The 21,567-nt window shown below is 43.7% G+C and overlaps 1 long non-coding RNA gene across 1 annotated transcript in view; it reads left to right on the top strand.

Moving 5' to 3' along the window:
- Nucleotides 1-3,085: 3,085 nt before the first annotated feature.
- The window catches only part of LOC115111036 (uncharacterized), a 31,915-nt gene continuing 13,433 nt past the window's right edge, over nt 3,086-21,567 (top strand). Inside the window, exons 1-2 of the long non-coding RNA XR_010461499.1 lie at nt 3,086-3,294; nt 7,525-7,560. This is a non-coding gene — a long non-coding RNA (uncharacterized LOC115111036). The remainder of the gene's footprint in view (nt 3,295-7,524; nt 7,561-21,567) is intronic.

Below are 21,567 nucleotides of genomic sequence, written 5' to 3'. Positions count from 1 at the left end.
TCTATTCTTTCTGGTTCAGTGGACCTCTCTGTACTGTATGTAGTAATGACTGATGAATGGAGTGGCATGTTTCTGTAGTGCTGTTGTTGTTTCCAGATAATGAGGACCTTTCCCCTGTGCTGCACTGAGATGTCCTGTTTGTATTTTTGGGCTGGCATGCTGTCTGCTCTGCTTTGCTAGCCTCTATAAGGGCTGGGTCAACCACAGGCGCAGAGACTAGCTGTTCTATTTTAGAAGTCAGAAGAACAGGTCTGAGCTCGCCGCCAGCCTTTATATACCATTAGCAATGTGAGTAATGTTCCAAAGCAAAGGGAAGCGGGCTGCAGAGATGCTATCACAGGCCAAGATCTCATGTTTTCGCTCCCCTCTCTCTCACCCCCTCCTGTCTCAACACACAGTAGGCTATAAACCTGGCTGTCTCTTCCTCCTCTGCCATGCCTGAAAACTCCCCACCCCCAGACAACCCAACCTTATGACACCCTCCTCTGTCTCCATTTTACTCTCTCTGTCTCCTCGGTGCAACTCAAGCATTAACTGGCCAGGCCAGATTCTTCCGTGCTTGCAGGTTAACATGTTGTTACACACAGCCCTTTATCAGTCTGACCCATGTTAAAATGCTATAGACAGCATCTTATATATATATACAGTATACAGACTCTCTCATATTTTTAAGTGGGAAAACTTGCACAATTGGTGGCTGACTAAATACTTTTTTGCCCCACTGTATATATATATATATATATATATATATATATATATATGTGTGTGTGTGTGTGTGTATGTGTGGACATTATAAAGAGCCATATATTTTCTAATACAACCATTGCCAGTTTCGGTAGCAGTTGCACTTTTTTTTTATAAAACAAAATAGGCTATGTCTGGACTGTGAATTTCTTGTGTTTTTTCAATATGGCCCGTTGATCTGATTGGGTTTGACACCCCTGGGCTAGCGTTTCTATTTATGTAGCTAGCTATTTATTTAGCAAAATAAGAACACAGAGCCTAACATTAGCTATCTGCTGGGAGGATGTAATGTCATTGGAGGAGTGGATGAGTGACCAACTTTTTACCCTCATATCGTTTTTCGGTGACTACAGCTAGAGATGCAGGTGTCATTTGGTTAACTACCAAGAAATGTGAATCGCTTTGCTAGCTAGCGGCGACAGTTATCCATAGTTAGCATATCTATTAGTTGTCAATCAAATGTATTTAACATCGATCAAATGGGCGGGGCAGGCAGGTAAGTTCCCAATCTGTTGTCAAAACGTGGGTTGGGACAAGCATCCATTGTCAGGCAAGCTGCAGAAGGATGAGCAGGCTACTATTGTAGCCTGCCCCTTGTTTCAGTGCAATTTTGACTGCCAAATAGCTTAAAAAGCTTGAGAGGGTTTATCTAATTTTCCCTCATTAGATGTAGCTTATCTCGCTCTGGCTATCATTAGTTGTTGATCTTGTTGTTGTTGATGTGCATAGGCAACTGAGGGAGAACAAGAGTACCTTTTCAAGATTGTTTGATCAATAGGAAGTTCCCAAATGCAAGAGGACTCCAATTGTATTTACATATTTGCAGATATCTATTCAGGTGTATTTTGTGGCTTTTGAAAGCGTTCTAATGATCTAAAGTTGTGCTTTTGCTACTGCTTATAAACACACAGTCCAGTTCAAAGTGAATGATGGCAAGCTCGTGTGACAAATGGCTTATTTGCATATAGGCCTACTGTAACTCTGATAGGCTATGGCATTCCTGTCTGCATAGTCTCCCGTCCTGGACAAGTCAGATGTTTTTTTTAGGTTTTATTTACTGCAGTGTCTATTAATTGCCCAAACGCACAGCCGCTTTCCCACTCTATATTGCTATAGAATTTTCACAAATGCCTTACTATACATCATTCCCAAACACTCTATGAATTTATGAAAATGTGAAAAGGACCATTTCTAAGTGCTTTGTCTGATTTTTTAAAGGTGTAATATTCTTTCTGGGGTGTATATGAACAGATTTGAATAAGATGTCATGTTGCTAAAATGCTGTCAGTTCACTTTAAGCAAACACTGTGACCTAGATGTATGTTAGATGGGGAGTATTGGTCTCTGTACCAGACAGTTACACAATGTCCTCTTCTATTCACTCCATGTGGTGGATAGCTGCAGGGGAGAGCTGAAATCTTACAGGTTCCTGACCAATTCTGCTATTTTGTGTGTGTGTGTGTGTGTTTTAACACAGCCATCATTTCCTATGACCTAAAACAGCTTCTGGACATCAGGACAGAAATCACTGATGTCGATTTGGGTGAAAATGTATATTTCAACGAGTCGGGAGCTCTGTATGTTATACTTACCCAGGATCAGGCCCTGATCCCCAGGATCCGAAGGAGGAAGCAGCGGCGAAAGAGAGGCAGCATCATGAATAGACTACGTTGGCGAGCATCTAGACCGCCACTGCCTCTGTTTTGTTGGCAAACATACAATCACTAGAGAACAAACTGGACAAGCTCCAGTCGAGACTATCCTATCAAAAGGACCCTATGTTTTTCGGAGTTGTGGCTGAACAAGGACATGAATAATATACACCTCGCTGGCTTTTCCATGCATCGTCATCATTGGACTGCAGCCTCAGGTAATCTGAGAGGGGGAGGGGTGTGTATCTTTGTTAACAGCCAGTGAGCCATCTCTAATGTTAAGGAACCTGAGTTAGAATATCTCATTATAAGCTGCAGACCATACTATTTACCAAGAGTTTTCAACTATATTTTTCGTAGCCATCTATTTACCATCACAAACCGATGCTGGTACTTAGACCCCACTCAACGAGCTGTATAGAGCCATAAACAAACAAGAAAATGCATACCCAGAGGTGGTGCTTCTCGTGGCCAGTGATTTTAATATAGGGAAATTGAAATCCGTTTTACCTCATTTTTACCAAGCAGGTCACCTGTGCAACTAGAGGCAACAAAACTCTAGATCACCTTTAGTCCATGCACAGAAATGCATACAAGGCTCTGTCTCACCCTCCCTTTGGCAAATCTGACCATAACTCGATCCTCCAGATTCCTGCTTACAAGCAAAAACTCAAACAGGAAGTAAAAGTGACACGCTCAATACGGAAGTGGTCCGATAAAGCGGATGCTAAGCTACAAGAGTGCTTAGCAAGCACAGACTGGAATATGTACCGGGATTCATCTGATAACATTGAGTAGTTCATCACATCAGTCACCGGCTTCATTAATAAGTGCATCGACGAAGTGGTCCCAACAGTGACCTTAAGGACATATCCCAACCAAAAGCCATGGATTACAGGTAACATCTGCACTGATCTAAAGACTAGAGCTGCTTCTTTCAAGGAGCAGGACACTAATCCGTACTCATTGATCAGCATGTCCAGCCCTTATATTTAACCTCACAATTAAGTGTTTTACCATTTTCTTTTCAGGATAACCAGGGCTACAAGTAGAACACAAAACAATTTGACATAAACAATTGCATTTATGAGTTATATTGACAAATGTACATGTTTTTAAAGACTGATAAAAAAAAGAATTCATATGAATGCTGTATAAATTGTTTGCTCAGTGGGAAATTAATATCTAACTAGTCAGTGGCAACTGTGTGGAGTTTGAAGTTTGTGATAGTGTCTACTGTAATAAGATCACATAGTAACTATGTCCTGGGATTTCCTATGGCCTTCTACAGTATGTAGAAGAACCCCTTACCTTCTAACAAAGCAAAAACATGTTACTGTGTGTGAGAGTCTCAGCTTTTCATAGATAGCTTTGAATAGTTTGTAGCACTAAAGACATTTTGTAAAACAAAACCCCGGCCCTGGGCCCCTTTGGGATCCGCTCTCGTCTCACAAACACTGCTCTAGCTCAGCCCCTCTTAATCACACAGACTAAACAGATGAATCCAATGGTACAACCAAGAAGTCTGTAGTTCAAACACACCGTGTTCAACAATCCTAATTCACGCCAGTGGTGGGACTCATTGGGTTAAACAGGTTAACATTCACAAGGCTGCAGGGCCAGACGGATTACCAGGACCCTTACTCAGAGCATACACTGACCAGTTGGCGGGTGTCTTCAATGACTGACATTTTCAACCTCTCCCTGACCCAGTCTGTAATACCTACATGTTTCAAGCAGACCACTATAGTTCCTGTGCCCAAGAACGCCAAGGTAACCTGTCTAAATGACTATCTCCCCGTAGCACTCAGATCTGTAGCCATGAAATTCTATGAAAGGTTGGTCATGGCTCACATCAACACCATCATCCCAGACTCCCTGGACCCACTCCAATTTGGATACCGCCCCAACAGATCCACAGATGACGCAATCTCTATTGCACTCCATACTGCCCTCTCCCACCAAAATTGTCAAAGACTCTGGCTACTCAACTCATAGGCTATTCTCTCTTCTACCTTATGGCAAGCGGTACTGATGCACCAAATTTGGAACCAACAGGAACCTGAACAGTTTTTACTCCCAAGCCATAAGATTGCTAAATAGTTAGTTAAACCAAATAGCTACCCGGAATATCTGCATTGGCCCTTTTTGCACTAACTCTTTTGACTCATCAAATACGCTGCTGCTACTTTTAATTATCTATCCTGATGCCTATTCACTTTATCCCTACCTACTGGATATGTACAGTGCATTCAGAAAGTATTCAGACCCCTTCCCTTTATCGACATTTTGTTACGTTACAGTCTTACTCTAAAATGTATTAAAAATAATAATAATTCTGATTTAAAAAATATCCAATACCCCATAATGACAAAGCGAAAATAGGTTTTTAAATTATTTTTTTTTGCACATGTATAAAAAATAAATAAAAACTCATAACACATTTACATAAGTATTCAGACCGTTTGCTATGAGACTCGAAATTGAGCTCGGGTGTATCCTGTTTCTATTGATCATCCTTGAGATGTTTCTACAACTTCATTAAAGACCACCTGTGATAAATTAAATTGATTGGACATGATTTGGAAAGGCGCACACATGTCTATATAAGGTTTCACAGTTGACAGTGCAAAAACCAGGCCATGAGGTTGAAATAATTGTCCGTAGAGTTCCGAGACAGGATTGTGTCGAGGAACATATCTGGGGAAGGGTACCAAAACATTTCTGCAGAATTGAAGGTCCCCAAGAACACAGTGGCCTCCACATTCTTAAATGGAAGAAGTTTGGAACCACCAAGACTTATCCTAGAGCTGGCCGCCCGGCCAAACTGAGCAATAGGGGAGAAGGGCCTTGGTTAGAGAGGTGACCAGAGTTTCTTTGTGTAGATGGGAGAACCTTCCAGAAGGACAGCCATCTCTGCAGCACTCCACCAATCAGGCCTTTATGGTAGAGTGGCCAGACAGAAGCCACTCCTCAGTAAAAGGCACGACAGCCAGCTTGGAGTTTGCCAAAAGGCACCTAAAGGACTTTCAGATCATTAGAAACAAGATTATTTGGTCTGATGAAACCAAGATTGAACTCTTTGGCCTGAATACCAAGCAAGAATACCATCTGAAGGAATCCTGGCAACATCCCTATGGTGAAGCATGGTGGTGGCAGCATCATGCTGTGGGGATGTTTTTCAGTGGCAGAGACTGAGAGACAAGTCAGGATCGAGGGGAAGATGAACGGAGCAAAGTACATAGATCCTTGATGAAAACCTGCTTCAGAGCACTCAGGACCTCAGACTGGGGCGAAGGTTCACCTTCCAACAGGACAATGACCCTAAGCACACAGCCAAGACAAAGTAGAAGTCGTCTGAATGTCCTTGAGTGGCCCAGCCAGAGCCCGGACTTGAATCCTATCGAACATCTCTGGAGAGACATGAAAATAGCTGTGCAGCGACGCTCCCCATCCATCCTGAGCTTGAGAGGATCTGCAGAGAAGATTGGGAGAAACTCCCTAAATACAGGTGTGCCAAGCTTGTAGCATCATACCCAAGAAGACACGGGGATGTAATCGCTGTCAAAGGTGCTTCAACAAAGTACAGAGTAAAGGGTCTCGTTACTTATTGTGTATTTATTCCCATGTTATTTCTCTATTTTTCTCTCTGCATTGCAGTAAGCATTTCACCGTTTTATTTATTTAACCTGGCAAGTCAGTTAAGAACAAATTCTTATTTACAATGACGGCCTACCCCGGACGACGCTGGGCCAATTGTGCGCCGCCTTATGGGACTCCCAATCAAGGCCTGATGTGATATAGCCTGGATTCGAACCAGGGACTGTAGTGACGCCTCATACACTGAGATGCAGTGCCTTAGACCGCTGCACCACTTGAGAGCCCAGGAGTATATGAGAATATGGTTAATTGACTACAGCTCAGAATTCAACACCATAGTGCCCTCCAAGCTCATCACTAAGCTCAGGACACTGGGACTGAACACCTCCCTCTGCAACTGGATCCTGGACTTCCTGACGGGCTGCCCCCAAGTGGTAATGGTAGGCAACAACACATCTGCCACACTGACCCTCAACACAGGGGCCCATCAGGGGTGTGTTCTTAGTCATATCCTGTACTCCCTGTTCACTCACGACTCTGTGGCCGCGCAAGACTCCACGCCATCATTAAGTTTGCTGTCAACACGACGGTGGTAGGCCTGATCACCAACAACAATGAGATAGAGAGAGGTCTATAGAGAGGCCTATAGAGAGGTCAGTGACCTGGCAGTGTGATGATGGACTACAGGAAACGGAGGGCCAACCATGCCCCATCCACATCAAAGGGGCTGTAGTGGAGCGGGTTGAGAGCGGCAAGTTCCTCGGTGTCCACATCACTAAGGAATTAAAATGGTCCACACACCAACACAGTTGTGAAGAAGGCACGACAACGTCTCTTCCCTCTCAGGAGGATGAATAGATTTAGAATAGGCCGTCAGATCCTCAAAATGTTCTACAGCTGTACCATTGAGCGCATATTGACTACACCTTGCATATAGCCAAGTTATTGTTACTCATTGTGTATTTAGTCCTTGTGTTATTATATATATTTTTAAATCGTTCTGAATTGTTGGGAAAGGCCCTTAAGCATTTCACTGTTAGTCTACACCTGTTGTTTATGAAGCATGTGACAAATAAAATTAGATTTGATTTAAATGCCAAATCCCTTCAAAACACTTTGTCTCGCTGCAGCTGCATGTAATTATCATTCCATCGATAACACAATTATGTAAATGTAACTCTTTTACAGTTTCCTTAACTTAGATTAGTGAGGGACACTTCACCCTATGAATTCCTCAATATGAACAGAACATTCCCACATACGTTAGAAAAAAGATCTAGCCAACAACCATGCATACTGAAATCTTAGTTCAGTGTTATGAGATCTGTTGAAGTGGGGGTCTCAGTTACAGGCTAGAACACAGTGCCAATGCTAGCCTTATATTATACACCCCCTTAATGAAGACACATATTCATACTGTATGTCTGCAATGGCATGGGACGACTGTATAGGAAACATAGTTCATCTCACGCAGGTTACCATCATGTGTGAAGTAATTGTCTCTGAATTGATCACTTTTCCCCTGCAGGGCCTTGTCTCCAGTCTAGCCTGGGAGAATGTGGTGGTAAGTCATGACCATAGAGTCAGGTCTGTGGTCTTTTAACACAGCTTAGCATTTATTGTGTGGGTTCCTTTTGGCAGGAGGTCATGTTATCTTTTTGGCTCTTGTCGAATGATCGTGTTGCTCTTTGCTATTTTGGTTCTGTGCTGGGCCGGTTGTGCTATCAGTCTCTGTCTGTCAATGCCCCTCGCACTGTCCCTTAATTGGATTTCTCTTTTATCTGAATACATAATCACACTTCCTGCTTCTGCTGCCTCCCGGAGGCTCCTGGAAACTTAGTGTTTGGCCTTTTCCAGCATTCCCTTATCCTGCATGGCCCAATCCCAGCCCCCTCTCCTCTGCCAGGTACAACAGGTCCAGGCTTGGGCTGCAGCCATGAGGTGGTGCAGATAGGGTTTAATGTTATCCAGCATTCAATCATAGAAGAACTACAGTGGTTTCCCACTATCTGGGTGCTAACAGTAGTGGGTGTATAATCCAATGTCTGTCAGGAAGAGCTCTCTAGAGACTATGATTAATGGACTGGCTCTGGGCTTGGAGAAGCGTGTATGATGGTCATCAGCAGGTCTGGAGCTCCAGGTCTATCTATCAGTAATGTGAGGAATTTAAGCCATCAGGACATCAGGCCACGGCTGGACTGTGAGTCAGGCTGTTGCTGACTTCACCTTGACCTTCTGTCTGTCTACTGACTCCAGCATGTTTTACATTGATCTACAGTTGTGTTTGTGACAGTTGATCCAATCATATATTGGGGGTCATCTCCCTTCCACATACCTCACAATTTGAGCATTGGTCATGTTGTGCACTGTACCTGGTTGCTTTTTAGAGAGCTTTTATTTTCTGGGTGATTAATTTTTCAATGTATAGAAAAATCATTTTAACGGCCGTTTGAACAGGACGCAAACAAACAGTTATTGTAGTTGTGCAAAGATAAACACGGTCTTAAGTGGCTTTGAAATACTTTGAAATGATCACAAATACAATATTTCTATATTCAGGAAATGGACAAGTAGCTGCATCCAGGCCAGGCGGCAGGATTAACTCCGCAAGGGGGCATCAGAAATGACTAAGGGGGCACAACTATCTTCGCTTGCTGACACCACACGATGGATAATAATTAATAGTACAATTACACACATTGTATTTGCAGCCACGCGCGGCTGTCTTGACGCAAGAATACAGGCTACTGCACCGCTTTACAAACATGGACAATTAATAATGTCACGACTTCCGCCGAAGTCGGCCCCTCTCTTTGTTCGGGTGGTGTTCGGCGGTCGACGTCACCGGCTTTCTAGTCACCACCAATCCATGTTGCATTTTCGTTTTGTTTTGTCTGTATTACACACACCTGGTTTCAATTCTCATATCATGTTCCTTATTTAACCCTCTGGCATACATTTCTGTTCTGACCTCCCTAATTAGCCCCGACCCCAAAGGACGACTATCTAAGGCATGTACAGGGAAGGGAACATCAACAGGAACAATAGGAATCCCTAATCTATGTGCCAAGGAGCGGTCAATAATGTTCCCAGCTGCGCCTGAATCTACTAGCGCCTTATGCTGGGAATGTGGAGAAAACTCAGGAAATTCTATAGGTAACCACGTGTGCAACAGGGGGCTCTGGGTGAGTTGTGTCACTGTTTCAGTGTGTGCTGGGTTATCACCCGATCCTGGCACCATGGCATCAGAGCCAGATCGAGGCTCCTGCGGTGGAGAAAGGGGGGGTGGGGGGGGGGGGGTACTGTCACGACTTCGGGGCCCCTCTCCTTGTTCAGGTGGTGTTCGGCGGTCGACGTCACCGGCTTTCTAGTCACCACCGATCCATGTTTAATTTTCGTTTTGTTTTGTCTGTATTACACACACCTGGTTTCAATTCCCATATCATGTTCCTTATTTAACCCTCTGGCATACATTTCTGTTCTGTCCGTGATTGTTGGTGTCTTAGTGGTTGTTGTAGGTGTTAGTGTATTGTATATATTTTCCTATTTGGAATATTGCTTGAATATTTGTGAGTAAACTCAGTTGTGTTGCTCAAACCTGTGTCCTGCGCTTGACTCCGCTACATCTCTGCACCCAATCCTGACACATAACCAGCTCGAGAAATTGCAAGTTATGACAACGCTACACAGCTACATGCACAATACCCAACAATGCAATGCAAAACAGTTGCTAAGTACCATAATACACTTCCCCATGCCAATACAATGCATGTCCCATCGCGGAAAGCAAACAATAATGTACAATGCACTACCATGAATTACAATGTAGCTTGGACGCAGTTACCAAGTTGTCTTCCCACAAGAGTGCCATACTACTCCATATGATAACAGAGAAATTTGTATTCCATAGCAATGATTTGTTTATGGCAACACTATAACTACATTGTTACTCAACCATTGTTCAAGGTTTGCCCACCCTCATCAATGTAATGCAAAGCACCTCTTCTACGATATAGAACAACATCAATCTGATTATGCTGTAAACCAAACATTTCCAATCCAATCACAACGCAGAAAACAAGCAGTAGACTTGGCAGCAATGCCAATAAAGAAAATCACGTCTATGCCTATTTCTGACATTTGCCACGCATTCCCAAAAGCTAGCAAATAACAAAATAATACAAGCCCAGCCAGGCTGTATCAGGTATGAAGATAAGACCCAGATGCAGACCACATCGAATAAACAATAGTTTAATATAACAACAGGGGCAGGCAATAGACAGGTCAAGGCAGGCAGGGGCCAGTAACCAGAGGCGGGACAACGGTACCGGGCGACAGGCAGGGTCAGGGTAGAGGCCGCTGGCCGTGTTGAAGGCAGTCTTCCACTTGTCCCCCTCTCGTATCCGCACCAAGTGGTAGGCGTTACGTAGATCCAGATTGGAGAACACAGTGGCCCCCTGGAGCGGCTTGAAGGCTAAGGAGATGAGTGGTAGCGGATGTCATTGAGTCATCTGCACGGGCAGGGTTCTTCTTTGTGGAGGAGAAGGAGTGGACCCTGCGCCAGCGGAAGAGGGGCAGATAAATCCAGTAGCTAGGGAGTCCCCAATGTAGCCCTCCATAGTCTTGGTTTTAGGTCCCGACAGCGAGTACAGATGCCCCCGGGGTGGCGTGGTGCTAGGGAGAAGGTCAATCCAGCAGTCATAGGGGCGGTGTGGTGAAAGGGAAATGGCCTGGGACTTGCTGAACACCTCCCGGAGATCCTGGTGCTCCGGGGGAATGGCAGAGAGATACGAAACTACCTCTGAGGACCCAGGAAGATGTCCCGGGGCAGGTTGCGCCGACATCAGACAATGGGGGTGGCAGAACGGACTCCAGCCCATGATGGCACCTGTAGACTAGTTGATGAGCGGGCTGTGTTGCTGGAGCCAGGAGAATCCCAAAACCACAGGGATCTGGGGGGACTTGATGAGCAGGAACTGACTGGTCTCGCTGTGATTCCCTGACACCCGTAGGTTGATGGGAGTGTTGTTATGGGTGACCCGACCTATAGAGCGTCCGTCCAACGCTCTCACAGCCACAAGAAAGGAGAGGGGCTGAGAGGGGATGTCCAGATCGGAAGCCAGTGTGGCGTCCAAAAAGCTCTCATCGGCCCCAGAGTCAATGAGGACCCGGAGTGATTTGGACTGGTTTCCCCATAGCAGAATGACATGAAAGGGGTGCGAGTAAGGGAAGCAGAAAAGTTCCCCATATGGCTCACCAGAGTATTTGCTCTTTTACCGGGCATGAGGACACAAAATTCCCACAATACAGACAGCTCTTTGAGCTGATCCGGTGTTGCCGTTCCGCTGGTCCGGCTCTGCTGGGTCAGTCATGGCCAGTTCGTACTATCAGGTATGCAATCGGCCATCGATGCGGATGGTCAAATTGACCAGGGAATCAAAATTTGTGGGTAACTCCCGAGCCGCAAGCTCGTCCTTAACCTCCTCCGAGATGTCGTGCAGGAACATGTCGAACAGCGCATCCGGGTTCCACGCACTCTCCGCTGCCAACGTATGGAAATCCACCACATAGTCGGCCACCGTGCGGGTGTCCTGCCGGAGCTGGATTATCTTCCGGGCACCTTCTCTCCAGGAGAACGGGGAATCAAAGACCTTCCTCACCTTTCCCACGAACCCCTCCAGGCTCGCGTATATGGCTGGCTGCTGTTCCCATAAAGCGGTAGCCCAGGTGAGAGCCCTTCCAGACATCAGCGTGATGAGGTAGGCTATTTTGGAGCGATCCGAGGGGAAGGAGGAGGGCTGAATCTCAAAAATGAGGGCACACTGAGCTACAAATGCCCGGCAGGTGTTTAGCTCTCTATTAAATCGTTCCAGAGGAGGTAACCGGGACTCCCGGGAAGGTGGAGTGGCTGGTGGGGCGGCGGTGCAGGCCGGTGGGGCGACGGTGCTAACCGCCAAGTTTCTGATGGGCATTGGGGTTACCACCGTGGCAGCTGCCCCCCCAAACGACCCACGGAATTCCTCCAGCAGCATGTCCAACGCCCGGTCATGGTGCTCAGCCAACATTTGGAGCCCCTCCATCAGCCCACAAAGCAATTCCTCATGCCTACCAATGGAGGCTCCTTAGTAGGAGATGGCGTTGAGCAGCTGGTCCGGCTCTGCTGGGTCAGTCATGGCCAGTTCGTACTATCGGGTATGAAGGTAAGACCCAGATGCAGACCACATCAGACTAAACAATAGTTTAATATACCAACAGGGCCAGGCAATAGACAGGTCAAGGCAGGAAGAATCAGTAACCAGAGGGGGGCAATGGTACAGGTCAGCAGGCTGGCTCTGGGTCAGGGGCAGGCAGAGTGGTCAGGCAGGCGGGCTCGGTGTCAAGACAGGCAAGGGTCAAAACCAGAAGGGCGAGAAAAGAGAGACTGGAAAAAGCAGGAGCTGAGATACAAAACGCTGGTTGACTTGAACAAACAAGACGAACTGGCAACAGACAAACAGAGAACACAGGTATAAATACACAGGGGATAATGGGGAAGAGGCAAATACCTGGAGGGGGGTGGAGACAATCACAAAGACAGGTGAAACAGATCAGGGTGTGACAGGCTGACTCTTCTTACCCAGATTCAAAAGCGTTGCAGCCACCTTGATGCTGTGTTGAACGTCCTCAGCCGTATCTCGTTCCACTCCCCACGGAATTTGCTTGTAAGATCCCTCTCAAATGATAGTTGAAATCAGCTGCACTTTCCCACTTTAAGTGTGCACCATGAATCACCTACTTCCTTCACAATTTCCTCTGTGACTACCTCACTCATGAGCCCAATTATTTAGTTCTGGGTCATGAGATGTGCATGTGGCATTGCGGGGAATTGTGCTTAAAAGGCACTAGCAAGTTCTTTGTCTTTCCTGAGCATAAAATCTAACATCGCCAGGAATAGAGGAAGCTCATTGGCAGCAAGAAATTTCACAATGTCCACAATCTTTGACAAATACATACGATTTCTTGCAACCTTTGCAGAATACACAAGTGTTGAAATCTCCGCTCCTTGTGAATTCCTTGTTTGTCTTTCTGTCCAAAGTACCATGCATTTTAAATGTTATTTGCTTGATGCGTGGCTCTCTAATCCCTTGTTGCTATCAATGGCATATCACCAGTTATTATATCCAGTTTGGGTGAAAGCCTTATCAGCGTTAGAATTGAAGCCGAATTGTTACATTTTCAACAAGGATAGCAGAAATCTGCATCTGCCTTGCAGGAATATTCCAGCCACACACTACAAAATGTCAGTTTTCTCCTACAGTACAGGCAGGTTGGATATTTCCCCAGACAAACCTGTGCTGGCTCCTCATCACTGAGGTCGTTAGGCACTAACAGAGGCATCAGTGCTTGTAATATCCTGGTGGTGCTGCTGCTAGTTTCGGTCTTGGCGGCTGCAGGTCCCTCGTGTTGATTATCTCCTATGTCACCAGGCTGCAAGACAGTTGTGCAGGTGCCTTTGCTGCTGGGCTCAACTGCCTTGGCCTCGGTGTTTAGCGTCGGCTCAGCGGCCTTGGCCTCTGGCAGGCCTCCCCCTCCCCGCCGCTTTGATCCGATGCTGCCGTGGTGCCCTGGCAAAGCCAATTTCTAATATCCATCATGCTATCAGCTACCTACCTACCTGTTAACATTAGCTAAATTCCAACCAGCTGGGCAGTGAAACTTTTTTTTGTAGTTCTTAACTTTGAAAGTAAACCTAAACGGTCAAATTCACCCCGCCTTTCTACTGTGACAGCCAATCAAAATGTTTTTTTTTTTCAACTGGTAAAATGTGTATGACGTATGTATGATGCGTACAAGGGAGTTGCATGAATGAAGCATACACAACAAATCGTTTGGGCATGACGGAGGAGGCAGATTGTGGGACAGAATAGGGATACAAAACTGAGGGGGCACAATATTCCAACTAAGGGGACATTGCCCCCTTTTGCCCCCTCGTGGCACCGGGCCTGGCTACATCCATTTCCTATCTCTACAGTCTACATATTCAGTGATCAACAGTGGAGGTGTACAAATTGATTTATTGATTGTTTTCTTTGTGTTTGAGTTTGCTAGGAGAGCGAGGATGGGCAGAGAGCAGATAGTGTACAGGAAGAGTTTGTGGGGCACGGAGACTGGCACAGGGTAATGGGCTAAACTAAGCTGCCCAAGAACAGGGATCCTTTCCCTAAAGTCCTTGAACAAACCACCAGAGCTGCTCTCTTCTCCACAACAGGAACCATATCTTCAACAATCCTCAAACCCACGCACACAATACAGTAATTAATATTATGAATTAAGTTAATGCTGTAAACATGTACCTGCGCCTCAACTCCACATGCCCCCTCGGCACTCACCCATTCACCCACTCCCTGTCTGACTGCAGGCATGGTTCATGTACACACTGCACATGTTTTAAATATTCAACATACAGATATGCATAGGTAAGTCTAGGATCAGAACTAGGGATAACATTTATTTATTGACTGTTGAAAAACTGCACGTCAAGAGAGATAAGGCATGCAGACAGTACACGACTGTCTGCATGCAGTAGGGTAATCATGAGGTAGCAGTAGGCAGCAACAGAATGTGAAGTTTCACAAAATGATGTGCTGTGTGGGGCAGTGATTGATACAGCTTGAGTAGAAGAGATGGCTGTGCCTATGCTAATTGTTCTGTTTGCAGACTGAAGTAACAAGGCTCAGTGAGATAGTGTCTGAAAAGGTTTTTTTTCTGATGAAATTAGTTCATAATGCTGAACAAACAATACTGCACTTATTCCTCTAGCATTATCAGCAATTCAAGATATATCACATGCTGTTTTTATTAGAGGAGACAATGGGAAGTGGGGGTGGGGATGCATGAGGCAATTGTGAACTTGGAGAGGTCTGGGTTTCATTTTGTCAACATGATTGCGGCCATGTGCGGCCGTGACCAATGGCAGCCTGTGGGAACCTGGCCCTAGCCAATAGGAGATGTCTGTATGAGTGTGTGATTCAAGTTAAAAGGCCCCATTCTCTTGAGAGATACAAGTTATGGTTTCTAAACAGAAAAACAAGATATTTGACTTAAACCTATACAATTATTTATAATTCCTGTGCTGATATATTTTGAGCTCAACTGTGCAGTATACATCACTAGTGTAATCGTATTTGGGACAGACATTCCATTCTTTTCTCAGGCCCTGCATCTAGTCCCCCCACTGTGTCCCTATGGGTCTGTTCCTGCCACAGAACAAGGCACAGTTGAATCCAATTCAAATACACTGAGTGCTGAACCAACTTAAAGAAATTGGAGCCAGTTGTTGGAGAAATTGAGAGGTCTCAGCCGCTGAGCAGTTCTGCACTAGTCACACAAATAAGGAATAGATGAGTACCTTGCAAGCAGAGGAACAGTGTGGATCAGAGATTTATTGTGTGTTATTGTTCTACTTTACCTTATTTTACAGTACTATATATTGATATTGATTACTGCATTGTTTGGAAAAGAGTTTGCAAGAAAGACATTTCACTGTACTCGTGACAATAAAGTTTGAAACTAGAACTACAGTGCCTTCAGAAAGTACTGTATTCAAACCCTGTGACTTTTCCCACATTTTGTATGTTACAGCCAGAATATAAAATTGATTAAATTCAGATATTTTGTCCAGACCTGAAAATGGCCAAAGGCGCTTCTACAAAGTATCGACTCAGTGGTGTGAATACTTATGTAAATTTCATTTAAAACAAAATTCACATATTTCTAAAAACATGTTTTCACATTGTCAATATGTGTGTGTTGTGTGTTCATGGGTGAAAAGTATTATTATTTTAAAATCCATTTTCAATTCAGGCTGTAGCACAACAAATGCAGAATAAATCAAGGGGTATGAATACTTTCTGAAGGTACTGTGCCTCCCCAGGTCAAATTGCATGCTGTAAGGATGAGCAGGTGCTACCTCATGTCAAATGTGTAATTGAACAGGCAGGTGTTACTCTGTGTGCTAAGTCTATATATATACACAGTGCCTTGCGAAAGTATTCGGCCCCATTGAACTTTGTTCAGGCTTCAAACATAAAGATATAAAACTGTATTTTTTTGTGAAGAATCAACAACAAGTGGAACACAATCATGAAGTGGAACGACATTTATTGGATATTTCAAACTTTTTAACAAATCAAAAACTGAAAAATTGGGCGTGCAAAATTATTCAGCCCCCTTAAGTTAATACTTTGTAGCGCCACCTTTTGCTGCGATTACAGCTGTAAGTCGCTTGGGGTATGTCTCTATCAGTTTTGCACATCGAGACTGAATTTTTTTCCCATTCCTCCTTGCAAAACAGCTCGAGCTCAGTGAGGTTGGATGGAGAGCATTTGTGAACAGCAGTTTTCAGTTCTTTGACTTGGCCATTCTAACACCTGGATATGTTTATTTTTGAACCATTCCATTGTAGATTTTGCTTTATGTTTTGGATCATTGTCTTGTTGGAAGACAAATCTCCGTCCCAGTCTCAGGTCTTTTGCAGACTCCATCAGGTTTTCTTCCAGAATGGTCCTGTATTTGGCTCCATCCATCTTCCCATCAATTTTAACCATCTTCCCTGTCCCTGCTGAAGAAAAGCAGGCCCAAACCATGATGCTGCCACCACCATGTTTAACAGTGGGGATGGTGTGTTCAGGGTGATGAGCTTTGTTGCTTTTACGCCAAACATAACGTTTTGCATTGTTGCCAAAAAGTTTAATTTTGGTTTCATCTGACCAGAGCACCTTCTTCCACATGTTTGGTGTGTCTCCCAGGTGGCTTGTGGCAAACTTTAAACAACACTTTTTATGGATATCTTTAAGAAATGGCTTTCTTCTTGCCACTCTTCCATAAAGGCCAGATTTGTGCAATATACGACTGTTGTCCTATGGACAGAGTCTCCCACCTCAGCTGTAGATCTCTGCAGTTCATCCAGAGTGATCATGGGCCTCTTGGCTGCATCTCTGATCAGTCTTCTCCTTGTATGAGCTGAAAGTTTAGAGGGACGGCCAGGTTTTGGTAGATTTTCAGTGGTCTGATACTCCTTCCATTTCAATATTATCGCTTGCACAGTGCTCCTTGGGATGTTTAAAGCTTGGGAAATCTTTTTGTATCCAAATCCGGCTTTAAACTTCTTCACAACAGTATCTCGGACCTGCCTGGTGTGTTCCTTGTTCTTCATGATGCTCTCTGCGCTTTTAACGGACCTCTGAGACTATCACAGTGCAGGTGCATTTATACGGAGACTTGATTACACACAAGTGGATTGTATTTATCATCATTAGTCATTTAGGTCATCATTGGATCATTCAGAGATCCTCACTGAACTTCTGGAGAGAGTTTGATGCACTGAAAGTAAAGGGGCTGAATAATTTTGCACGCCCAATTTTTCAGTTTTTGATTTGTTAAAAAAGTTTGAAATATCCAATAAATGTCGTTCCACTTCATGATTGTGTCCCACTTGTTGTTGATTCTTCACAAAACAATACAGTTTTATATCTTTATGTTTGAAGCCTGAAATGTGGCAAAAGGTCGCAAAGTTCAAGGGGGCCGAATACTTTCGCAAGGCACTGTATGTATATATTTTTTTATTGATATAAAATTAGCTCTTCATTGTACTGTAATGACTGTTTCCTAACCAAATACCACAAATACTCAATGCAAGTCAAGTGAAAGGTAACACAGTGTATCACAATCTGCTGTCAGTTTGATCTGGCAATAACAGGCAACTGTCAAGCACTTCACAACAAATCCACCAAAGTGACCATACTGTTTCTGCAGAAATTTGATAGAAATCGTGTCTGTGACGAATTATACTGGTCAGTGAAAGTATAATTTTGCATACCAATATTACTTGCTGTGCATCATGCTGTACCTATATACAGTACATACTCAATACAATATTTTCTTATTTTCATTTTATGGTGTTGCACAAACTTGTGGGCCAAGCGGAAAACTCCCTGGGATTACATAATGCTCTGTGCCATTATCAGCAGAGATAATGTGATTACATAATGCTCTGTGCCATTATCTTGGCCCTAGTACTTCTCTGCTCTCCGCTCCCAGGGGCTAGCACTTCCCCATGCTAATTATGGTAATTACTAGACATTTAGACGTTCTGTACTGGCAGTCGCTTATTTGAGGCATTTTAAAAATGCTCTGTGATCACACTCATGCCGTTGCCATCAGGATTACTAAATGTAGACTGAGCAATATGTCAACTTTTTGTTTTGGTTAAAGCATCATGAAGGCTTTGTGATTAGATATGTACATTTAATAGTGACTGTTGCTGCCATTCTTTTGACCCAGAAGCATCAGATACTCTTTTAAGGAACTTTGTCAAGTTTAAGCCATAAAAAAGTTTGTTTGACTAGAGCTGTCTATAAGATTATAAATCCATAAATGCTAATTATGACTCTTTGTCTCCCATTGATATTCGAGACTAGAGGATGGAGTGAAGCAGAGGGAGAGATGTTTCACTGGAGTTTCCTTGGTGTCTGGACAACTGCGGGGCTGTGTGATAGGGAGCCAGGGGCAATAACCTTGGGTCCACTGCCCAATCTCATACCTCTTTAATCCTTTCCCAGCCTGCCTCTGCCCACTATGAATTGGGAGGGTAATTTCAAACAGTCACCACTCACCCATCTGAGCAGAATTGTGATTAATAATCCACCAGAACCAAAGAAAAGCACAGGGAAATTTCTTCCATGCAGTTAAGTTTAGAGTACCTTGTTGACTAATTAACGCCCAAATAATAACTCCATTCGGCCAAATTGTGTTGATAGTTTGATTCAGTCTTTCATTGTATTGACTGACAGAGACACTAACAAAATCACATATCCCTTTCCCACCTGTAAGAAGTATCTGAAAAATCACCTCTCCCTCCATCTATTGATCAGAGCCAATGCTTGTAATCCATATCTCTCCTGGATCATACCCATCTTCCCTGAAAAGGAAGAGGAGATCATTGGCAAATATCTCCACCAAAGCTTGGAGACACAGGCTGGCTGACAAAACCATATATCGTCCCTAGGAATTAGTGTCATATAAGAGCCAGTATGGTGGAGATAGATAATAACTTCTCCAGTTCATGCCCTACATTAATCTCATTAGGACACAATCATTTGTTTCCTTTCTCTTTAGTAACCAATCCTTTAGTAGTAACTCTCTATGCCGACACTGCCCAGTCAGACTGACACAATGACAAGGCATTATGATCTGCAGGTTGGTTTGTTGTACGACTCTACATAAACCTGGTCCAATTGTAAACCAATTGTAAACCTGGTCCAATTTTCCTCAAAAGAACAAAACCTTAGATTAACATAATTTGTCCTAGTCTGGGCCCAGAGCTTTATCATAGAAATTTCTAGACATGCCTGGCCACTTCCTTACAATCTGATCAGCTTTATGTGTGGAAGGAAACATACAAGACACGGTCTGAGTAAAATCTCCAATATAGCATAGAAATGATCATTTTACCGTCTGGGGCTCGTGCAGACCAGGTTTAGCCTTTGAGTGAGATAGTCAGCCAGTAGTATTTCAGAGGCTGGCTCTGCTGATTGGGACACACTGCCAGTGAGTGAATCTGATTCTCATTACTCATCTCTGGGCAGCTCAGCTGAATCCTATGGTCTAGAGATCAGATCTAGGGTCAGTAGCCCCGACTCCTGTCTACAGGACACAATTGGTAGGTGACTGACTGTTCCTAAAAGACAATAATAACAATGTAATAAATCATAAAATCAGCTGCCATTTGGTCCAGGAATGCCTAATGGAATTAGGCACTGGGATAGGAATGATGGTCAACATCTGGCCCTGTTCTTGAAGTATACTGCAAATACTGACACAGCGTGCACACTATTAAGATCTAAATTCTTGGCCCCCTAAAATCTGAACTCAGCCCCTGAGTGAGTTCCAAGAGGTTAAGCATCATCATAAAGCAGAACCTAGTATCCTAGGTGACCTCCCTGAGGCCAAGGGCCAATGGCTGTAAATTCAGCCATCAGTGTTTTCAAATGATAGAAACTATCATCTAAAATATGATTATAGTGTAAGATACGATTCCTACACATGCTGAACAGTATTCAGTATGCAAGTATTCAGATTGTCAAAAACACTCAAAGCTTGATGTTGGTATTGAACTCTTCCTCAGTTCAAGAAAAACAAAAAACATAATGGAAAAAGACCCCTCTCTAATGCATCAAATGTAATACTGGCCCTGAGCAACAAAAACAATATTACCTTTTCAAATTGTATTTCGATCAGAAAGCAATTAATTAAAATACAATAGGCATGAGGGAAATTAATCTCACCACGTCACTGATCACACAGACTTAATCAGTCAATAAAATATTAAAATCTGAATGTGTTTTGTGCACAATATTAAGTGTTAAGAATGGTGCTAAAAAGGTTTTTAATTAGTAGGCTATTAGGCAAATGCACATAGTGTGAACGTGAAGAAGCATTTTTATTATACCCTTGAATGAGTTTAATTGTTTCTAAGGTGTGTGGGACAGACAATACGAGATAGATGGGAAGAACAGAAAGAAAATAGCGTTTTAGCTTTATAGGAATACAGGAAGATTTGAGCACTTCTTCCATCTTGGGGTCACACAAGTGATTGACAGATACTGCCATAAAAAAAAGCACTGAGCTTGAAATGTATTGTGCACAATGTGCAATGAAAAGGTTCTATATGACTAATGATCTGGAGAAAGAAGGCACAGTCTCTGAAATAGAATCAGAGGGAGAAAGCACAACCTCCTACAGCTTGTTATTTGAAGTCGGAGCTCTGTTTTGTCTGCCAGTATCTTTTGTGTTATTTTTGTGCGTACAATTAATGAAGTTCTAAGTTGCTGGGCTCACAGTATAGGAGCCGCAGTGCCGACATGTATGACACCCCTTCTAATGGCGTCTTTAGTTCACACTTATCTGCTCATTTTGCAGTAGCTGGTCATTTGTGTTTGTCAACGTATGGTCCTCAGCCAGGCATACAGTGTGTTCCTGCATGCATTCATGGTGCCTCTGTGCAGTTGGACGCCCTCCTGAACCTCTTTGCCTCTTCTTTTGTGATGAGAGAAGTTTATGCTTTGTCTGTGACCTCTAGAGGTGAGGACTCTCATGAAGGACTTATCCACACGGTTAACAGCCTGTTTGAGTATTAGGTTACTTCCTGTGCCTCTATAGACTACATTCTATTCCACTCTAGCTGTGGAACACAGGTGTGAATCATTTAATTCTGGGGAAAGATATTTATGTAACCCACAAGGGGCTCGTAAACCGGATCTGTTGCTACTCTGAACATTACTTAGACACATGGGATTAGGATAAAATCACATAACTCTTGATAAGTCGCTCTGGATAAGAGCGTCTGCTAAATGACTTAAATGTAAATGTAAAAAAACTACACAGATGAATATCAACAATGCTGGTTTCCACAGTGTTTTATTGCTAGCCTATTCTAGTTGATTTCTTTGGAGAGGCTTGTAACCATGTACTTAATGAAGCCATCCGTTGTGGTCATGTCAGCTCATCATGTCCCGGTTTATGCTGCTCTCCA

This window comes from Oncorhynchus nerka, linkage group LG27, assembly GCF_034236695.1.
Source record: "Oncorhynchus nerka isolate Pitt River linkage group LG27, Oner_Uvic_2.0, whole genome shotgun sequence".
Classification (NCBI taxonomy): domain Eukaryota; kingdom Metazoa; phylum Chordata; class Actinopteri; order Salmoniformes; family Salmonidae; genus Oncorhynchus; species Oncorhynchus nerka.
Note: the sequence above shows the minus strand (reverse complement) of the source record. Positions and strands in the feature narration are given on the sequence as shown.